The 8,449-nt window shown below is 39.9% G+C and overlaps 1 protein-coding gene across 2 annotated transcripts in view; it reads right to left on the bottom strand.

Moving 5' to 3' along the window:
- PLS3 (plastin 3) overlaps nucleotides 1-8,449 on the bottom strand; it is an 82,829-nt gene that overhangs the window by 37,532 nt on the left and 36,848 nt on the right. For both annotated transcript variants that reach the window (XM_012727165.1, XM_012727166.1), the window contains exon 2: nucleotides 347-425. The gene's annotated coding sequence lies outside the window, so the exon portion shown is untranslated. The remainder of the gene's footprint in view (nucleotides 1-346; nucleotides 426-8,449) is intronic.

The following is an 8,449-nucleotide window of genomic DNA, read 5'->3' as shown; positions in this document are numbered from 1 at the left end:
CCTCTGGCCTGTACCCCAGTTCTGTATACGCAAATAAATAAATCTTTAAAAATAAAAACAAAAAAATACTTTAATAAACTCATCCATTCAACAATATGTGCCAAGTACTAGATTAAATAAATTAAGACTCATTACTTTCCTGAACAGTCACAATTTCATTTATTATGAGGTACACATTGTTACCCATTTTGTTCTGCTTAGATTAGTCTCAGAAGAACCAAGGAACTAAAATTCAAACTCAGTTTTCTCAAATGAGTCATTATAATGACTCCTATTTTTAAGAACTGAATAAAAACAGCCTTTAAAAATACAAAACAGAACTTGATTATGGAGAAATTTTTCTTACCTGTGATGTTAAAATGTCACTAAGACAATTTCTCAGAAGATAAGTTGGGTAAAAACACCTTTCAGAGTAGTCTAAGGATCTATAGGGTAGAGAAAAATACTCAATTAGACATAAAGTCAGACATTTTACTTTTGCCCTTAACCATTTTGCATTACTGAAGGAAAGCTGATAAAGTCTAACACCCTTCCATATAAAAAATTTCAAATCATACAGTTTAGATAATAAGAGTAAAAGCTGATTTTTCATGTTAAACTACAATGTAATGAGTCTAAAAATTCTATATTAATGAATAAGATATTCAATACTTTTCATTACAGAACACAGTATAGGATTTACTCTAATTTTTGCACACAATTTAAGTAGTCATATGTTAGTACAAACCTATTACACATCTCTTTGAATTATACCACATAGAACAAAGGCACAGAAAGTTTGAAAGTAAGATCATCCCAGAGACTCCAAAACATGAGGCCTCTCTCCTTTATCTCTAAAGTTCCTTTCTATTGGTAGAAATGCATATATCCTGCATGAAATCCATTCACTGATAGACTCCACTCCCAACTTCATGCCAAAGAGATTCCAGTTGTAGTGCCCAGGACTACAACTCCCATCATTCCATGAGTCTGCAATGACTTAACCTCCAGAAGAAGGGGTTGTTGAGAAATAACAGTGGAGTTAAACAGCCAAGCATCATATAAAACCAAACACATGAGTGTGGAGAAAAACTTTGTTAGCAGGCAAAACTGAGGATACCCTGTGACCTGTGTCTTGCTTGTTTTAAGTAGGTTTTGCCATCTCCCGCATCAAAACAAAAACACTCTAGTATGTAAGACCTTCAATAGAAAATAATTTTTATAAATAGAAAAATAATTTTTATAAAATTAGTGTGCAATAGTGAGATAATTAGTGTACCATATAAAGAAGAGAAAGAATATAGGCACAAATTTTCCATGAAACACGAAGGTGGATCGTCCCCTTGTGGGTAAGTGCCCAGCCAAATATGATTGGCCCAAAGCAGAGCCACCGAGGCCTGCAAACTTGCCACAAGTCTAAGGCAATTGGCAGAGGTGCTCAGGCAAGTCTGAGGTGAAAAAGATCAAAATAAAAATAAAAGCTATGATAAAGTGCGCTGGGGCCTTCCTGGTGGTGCAAGGGGTTGAGTCGCCACACTATAAAGCCATCTACAGCCACTGCAGCAGGAGTTTGATCCCCAGCCAGCGAGGCAACCCACGTGGTGCAGCAGACATCTCCTGTCTCACCTGCTGCTCCCCTCAGCAGTGTACTGATTCAGTAGATTGCCTGATCTGCCCCCCACTCTGTCTCTGGTGAATCCTCTCACCCCCAACCCTGCAACTCTGGCAGGGTCAGCTCTTCTATGCATAAATAAATAAATCTTAAAAAAAAAAAGATAAAATGTGCTGTTGACAGCCTCCCCACATCTCTTTCTCTTTCTAGTGTCTCCTTCCATGACCCCAAGTCCCTGGTACAAGCCCAAACAAGCGTGGTTTCTTCTTCACATGTCTCTTTGCTCCATTGCCACCTCCAATCTTCTTGATCTCCTTCCTTCTTTCTCCCAGTTTGCTTCCCGCTTCCCTTGTCAGCTCAGCTCCCCATTCTCTGGGTGGGGCAGGGATTCTGGAATCTGTCCTTTCTATGGCTACCACATTGTTACAGAGTCACATGCCCTCAGTAAGATGTAGGACATATTGACCAATTAATCTCTCTATTCCTGGGCTCTCCCGCTTTTCATTTCCCTTGTAAATAAACCTTTTATTAAGCTTCTATGTGTGACTACCCTTGGGTCTTGTTTTGAGTTTTTTTCCTAGCACACAGGTGAGCACTCACACCCAGGCCATCCCATCTCCCTTTAGGGTTGCCTTGTAACATTTCCAACTTAGGGACTTTTTACATCAGTAATAATCTATTTTTTTAAAAAAGATTTACTTATGCATATAAGAACTGGGGTACAGGCCAGAGTTGCAAGTGGGGTGTGTGTGAGAGGTTTCACCATAGACAGTGGAGAACAGAACAGGCAGATTGAATGAAATACACTGTTGAGGGGAGCAGGGGGCGAGACAGGAGGCATGACTCCATGCCATGTGGGTCACCCCCCTGGCCTGGGATCAAACTCATGCTGCAGTGGCTGTGGACAGCCTCGTAGTGCTATGCTTTAACCCTGTGCACCACCAGTAGTAATCTAAAAGCCATTTATTTTATTTGAATATAACCACGTAACTTCTATACAAAAGAGAAAGCTAAATAAAACTGAACCTATTCCATCCTGCCTTCATCCCTGCTGGCCAGTGAGCTCTCGCTAAATCCTTCTCTACGGCTCCCCACTGCATGCAGCAGGCTGAATATGAAAGAAATCTCATTCTTCTTCACACTCCTCCCCCCAACACACACATACATAAACTTCTATCTTCACACAATTTTACCAATATTTTACATAACCGTTAGGTGCTTAGTTCCTAAACTTAAGTAATTTATGGTATGGGGAAAGCCACTGCATAAATAACCATAACCTGATAACCACATGATTCAGTGACTGCAATAAAAAGGCACTGAGGAGAAGCAGCTCTGGAGATTTAAGGATTATTCATTCTTTCTCAGGTAGATCGGGAAGGCAGTGCACTTTTTCTTCCTATAAAGGAATACTCAAGTCTCATAGAAATGACTTAAGGTATGGTTTACATACAAAGTATACAAGTACAATTTTTTGTTTTGTTTTGTTTTACAGGTATATATGCATACAAGATCTGGGGTACAGGCCAGAGGTGGGGGGGGGGTGAAAGGATTCACCAGAGACACAGTGAAGAGCAGAACATGAGTATTAACTGAAATACACTGCTGAGAGCAGCAGTGCAGTGTGAGAGAAAGGACAGGTCTATTGAGCCTTGTGGGTCACTGGCTGGCTGGGAATGGAACTCATGCTGCAGAGGCTTGTGATCATAGTGCTGAGACTCAACCCCTTGCACCATCAGGGATGCTCTATAAATACAATTTTACACATATAGAATTCTATGGGACTTGTCCCTTTCTTTAGCAAGGCAAGAGAGCAATAACTTTTAGCTCTATCCTGAGAACAGGAATCTGCTGCCTGAAGGCAAAACCAGTCTTTCAGAGAAAATGATTTAACAAGCAGTGCCCAACCTTGCATTGGCCAACAAAAGAAAAAAATGAAATCTTCTGTTGCCTTTATCAAGTACCAGGACAGGTCAGGATAACTTAAAATCAGTAGCCCCTCTGGTCAAGAACAATTATATTATTAAAGTCAGTGACTCACTATCACCCTCTATGGAAATTTGGGTTTATGATCAGTTCTCAGAGAGAAATCCATTGGCTTACTTTCTGGGTTCAAATCCTTACTTTGATGATTAAGAAACTGCATTTATCATTGAGACTTAATTTTCAGTTAACACAATGCAACATATAAAAAATTTCCAAAAGATACTTCAACCTTTCTGATTTCTTATTCCTTTCTATTTTGTGTCCGTGAAAGTCTAAATTGATTTCTTTTACACTTACAACTCAGATTGTTAATTCATTATGTTATGGGGCAGCCCCAGGACACACTGTTCTCCAACCACCAGAGACAATCAATGGCACCCCAGAGTAAACCCATACGGAAATGGAACATACTTACACCCCCCAAACACTATTTCCTAGTGTAACAATGAGATATCCACAGATGGGGGGAGGGGTTCCAGGTACCCTGCCTCACCTAAGGAAGGGTGGAGCTGAGCAGTGAGGGGAATCTAGAAAAGATTGGAAAAAAGAAGGAAGGAGACTAGGAAGAGGACCAGGAAGAGGCACGTGAAGCAGAGGGACATGGACAGAAGAAGCCACAGTCGCTTTTCAGCACTGGATTTTTACCAGGGACTTGGGGGTAATGGAAGGATCCAGGTGACAGAGATAGAGACATAGCTGAGAAGTCCACCAGGAGGCTGACATCTTCACCTTGCTCTTTCCTCACAGACTTGTCTGGCCCCTTCTGCCCATTTTCTATGGGTCCCACCAGAAGGTGCCTTAGACCTGTAGCAGGCTTTCATGACTCTGTGGGCTTGGTTTGGACCAATCCTATTTTGCTGGGCCTTTACCCGTAAGGGGATAGTTTAACTTTGGGTGTTTCATGGGTAAACGAATTTAACTATAGTCTTCCTCTTTTCTCTCTATTACACACTAATCATAATAAAGTTATTTTCTACTGAAGAGTTTACCATTTGGAGCAATATGGACAGAGATGGAAGGGATTATGCTAGCTGAAATAAGTCAGAAGGAAAAAAGTAAACATTGAATGATTTCACTTATATGTAGAATATAGAGAAATCAAACAAAAGGTCAAGAAAAAGACAAAACTAGAAAGCTGACCATAGACCTGAGGCAGACAACAATGGAAGGGGAGGGAGGGGGTCAAACAGGGGAGGGAATATGTGATGGTTCACAGATCTTAGAGTGGCAGGAGAACCCTGGGTTTCTTACAAGTACACAATCTAAGAAAATAAAATAATTAAAATTTTATAAAATTAAAATCTTACTAATTAAAATTATGGAAGCTCTATTTCTTCTTTTAGGTCTTTTTTCTCTTGAAGCAACTAAAATATCCTAGGCAGGACCTCAAAAAGCAAAACTGAAAATCTGATATCTGTCTGCCCTCTTAGACACTTGATTCAATCCCAAGTACCAAGCTGTTAGTCCTTCCCCAAGGAGGTACTGTGTTATAATGGAAGGACGAGAATGTGGAATTGGACTACATCCCCTCTGTTAATTCCTATGACAAACACATTTATTTAAACTCTCTGAGCCTCAGTTTCCTTATTTGAACACAGCGATAATAATACCTACTTCCCGAGGGTTCTTGTAAAAATGAAAGATGGCACATGTGAGAGCACATTGCAAAGTATAAAATGTTATACAGCAACTTCAAATTCTTCATGAAAGAAGATAGGGAATACATGAATGCATAGGTAATTGAGAGAGGTTACATAAACACAAGGCGCACGTTTTAATAAGAATCTGTAGGAGAGCAAAATTTGCAACCCCAAAACATGTCTTTAGCATATTTGGGAAATAGCAGACAAAGGAGGGGCTCTGAAAGCTGGGTAGTAAGAGCCATTTTCATGTCTCCCTCAACTCTTATCAAATAGAGAAGACAGCAATTTAAATCTGCATAACCTCCATGCTCCTGTTCATCAAGCCTTTCTGGGTAACTTTCCATAACTGATTTCCTTTGCCCTCCCACCCGCCAGCCTCTTAAGTCTTTAGGCTAAGATGGTATTTCAGGAAAATTATTTTTCTCCCCTTCAAAACTCTTGTTTGAATACAAGAAAAATTACCACATTTGTCCTGTAATTATCAACTACAGAATAGATATCCTTATGTATAAAAATTGTAAGACTTCAATGAAAGTAATTTTAGAAGGGCAGTTCAGTTCTAAAGAAAACCTGTCAGTCGCTTTTACCCATGACTTAATTTGGCTCCTTCATAAAGTCAGTTTCTAAACACAACTTGAAGAGCTGACAGGAGATATAAAATGTATAAAGTTTATTTTAAATACTTCAGGACCTCTTTAAAATGCCTAACAGCTTATCAATATTACCACATTCCTCCTAATTTGCATATTTCCCCATGAACAATGAAAAATAAAACAGTAATAGGTTAAAAAAAGTAAATATTACTTGTTGAATAAAAGTTTAACCCCAGTTTCACAATATGTGATTGATAAGCTGCAAGAATGTCAGACTTTTGAAATATGTCCTTTTCCCTCGCCTGTTTTACCACAAAAGTGAACTTAATTGCATGGAGAAAGAGCTGATAATCCAAAAAAATAGAAATGTATTTTCCCTCCGTTTAAATTTAGCAAATGAAATACAATCAAAAATAAAACCTCCCAGGGTCTCTGCATTTTTCTGGATTCTCTCATCGACAAACCACTTTGATCTGGCCCAAATTCTGTCTCCTCCCTGGCTCACATGTCTACCTCCTCTATAAAGGGAAAGCAGCAGGAAAAAAGCAAACCCTGTCTCTCCCCAAACATCTGAGACGCAGGAAAACAGATTTTCAAATAAGGGAATAATACAAAAGCAAACAAAACCTTGGTTGTTTATTTTTTTCATAAAAGGATATGGTGTACAACTGCGTATGAATTCAGGGCGTCACCCATAGAGGAATCTTATGCCTATGAAGTCATCCCTAATTACAGAGCTTGACTAACAATACCACAATTATGAAACCACTCCACTGGCTCATTTCACTATACTTAAAGCCTGAACAAAAATCTTTGCTGAGAAAGGTGTACCTACAACTACCTGAAACTATTACTCAAATTCGTAAAGTTATTTAATGGAGAAGAGGTGGGGCGCCTGTTTTCACCCCCTAAGGTCATTCACCTAAGGAATGCAGCTGACTGAATAATCTATTTACTAATCTGTGTCATTCAGTGCCATGTGGGTCAAGAGGCAAGGCACACACACTGGGAGACTCTCCTTGGGTAATCCGGAGATGCTTATGAACTTTATGCTGCTGCTTTTTTTTTTTTTTAAATCAAAGGCAACTAAAGGAGGAAAGCAAGTGATATTCACCACAGACTTTATCCCAGCCACTAGTATGCTAGGTAACTAGAGTTGGGAAAGAGCGGCTGATTGCTTAAATCAGAGATTTAGCAAAACATTAAGCCAATATCATGAAGAAGAGAGTAACAAAGGGTAGACAAAACATGGAAAAATACGTCATCTTGCTGTAAGTGAAAAAAATATGGCACTGCTATGTGTGACCAATTCAATAGTGCTAAAAAAAAAAAAAAAAAAGGTGTGTTCGTCACCTTCCTCTGTCCAAAACAGGCTGCGCTTTGGAACACCCACACTTTACATACCTACCTGTACCAACAGAAACTACCATTCTTCCTCCTCCCTAGTTAGGTAAGTCAACAGCTGTACTCTCCAGGTCAGATGGGTGTGTAACAACAGCCTGTGAGTTATAAAGCTCTCCTACTCTTACTATGATTACTTCAGTCCCATGTTTCCAAATGACTTTAGAAGATTTCAACGTGGAATGTCTACCACGTTCACCCACTTATTCATATCCATCAAGCCTTAATTGAAGGCTCTGTGTCGGGTGCTGCAGATATAGATAATTGGGACCCAACTTCTCCTTGAGAGCTATAATATTAGTGGTACCCTGCCATTATCGTCATGTACACTTAGCTGTGGGGTTAAACTGGTGGGCATCAAGGAAAGGTTTTCATGAGAAGAGTTTTGAACTTCAACTTAGAAGGGAAGTAGGAACTTCTCAGCTAGACACCACTGGTAAAGGGTTATTCTCAAGATGTGGATTTGACTCTCTGTTTAAGGGAGAAGGAAGATCAGTCAGTTAAGTTTAAGTGTATACATCTGAACTTAGTACCACATAATTCCTCCCTTTTCAGCTACCTTTCCTGTTAGCCCAGGTCTAATTTTCAACTTGCCCACTTTCTTATACTCCTGGTTTCAAATGTTGAGACTGCCAAGTGTAGTCACAGGAAATGATGGTAGAATGAAGTACATCACAATCTTTCTGGATTCTTTCATTACACCCTTTATCAGCTCATGTCTAGCTCTTCCAAAAGCCTTTTAGCTGCTGATCTGCCTACAGTCTTGTCTTACTCCCTCATAATCTTTACACTGCCAACTTCCTGAAGAGTAGCTCTGTGATATGTACCACCAAAAGGAAGTGCAATCATAACATTAGAGCCTGCACTTTTCTGTGTTGACACTTGTCTCTTTTTCCAAACTTACATCCCTCTCATGCACTTTGAGTGACATTTTATTCTTCAACAGCATCGTTGAATAAGTCTCAGATTGTCCCCCCCAACCACTGAGTAAAATTTCTATGATCAAATTTTATTTTTAAAAAATATTTCTTTTAGGGCCCTCCCTGGTGGTGCAGCGGGTTAAAGCACAGCACAAAGAAGCTTAAGTCTGTTCCGCATGAGTTCGATCCCTGCCTGCCCTGGAGGAGACTCACATGGAGAGGGAGACCTCTCCTGACCCGCCTGCTGCCCCCCTCAGCAGTGTACTTCGTCGATCTGCCTGTTCTGCTCCCCACTCTGTCTCTGGTGAAGCCTCT

The sequence above is a fragment of the Condylura cristata genome, unplaced genomic scaffold (assembly GCF_000260355.1).
Source record: "Condylura cristata isolate star-nosed mole 26May11 unplaced genomic scaffold, ConCri1.0 scaffold00019, whole genome shotgun sequence".
Lineage (NCBI taxonomy): Eukaryota > Metazoa > Chordata > Mammalia > Eulipotyphla > Talpidae > Condylura > Condylura cristata.
Note: the sequence above shows the minus strand (reverse complement) of the source record. Positions and strands in the feature narration are given on the sequence as shown.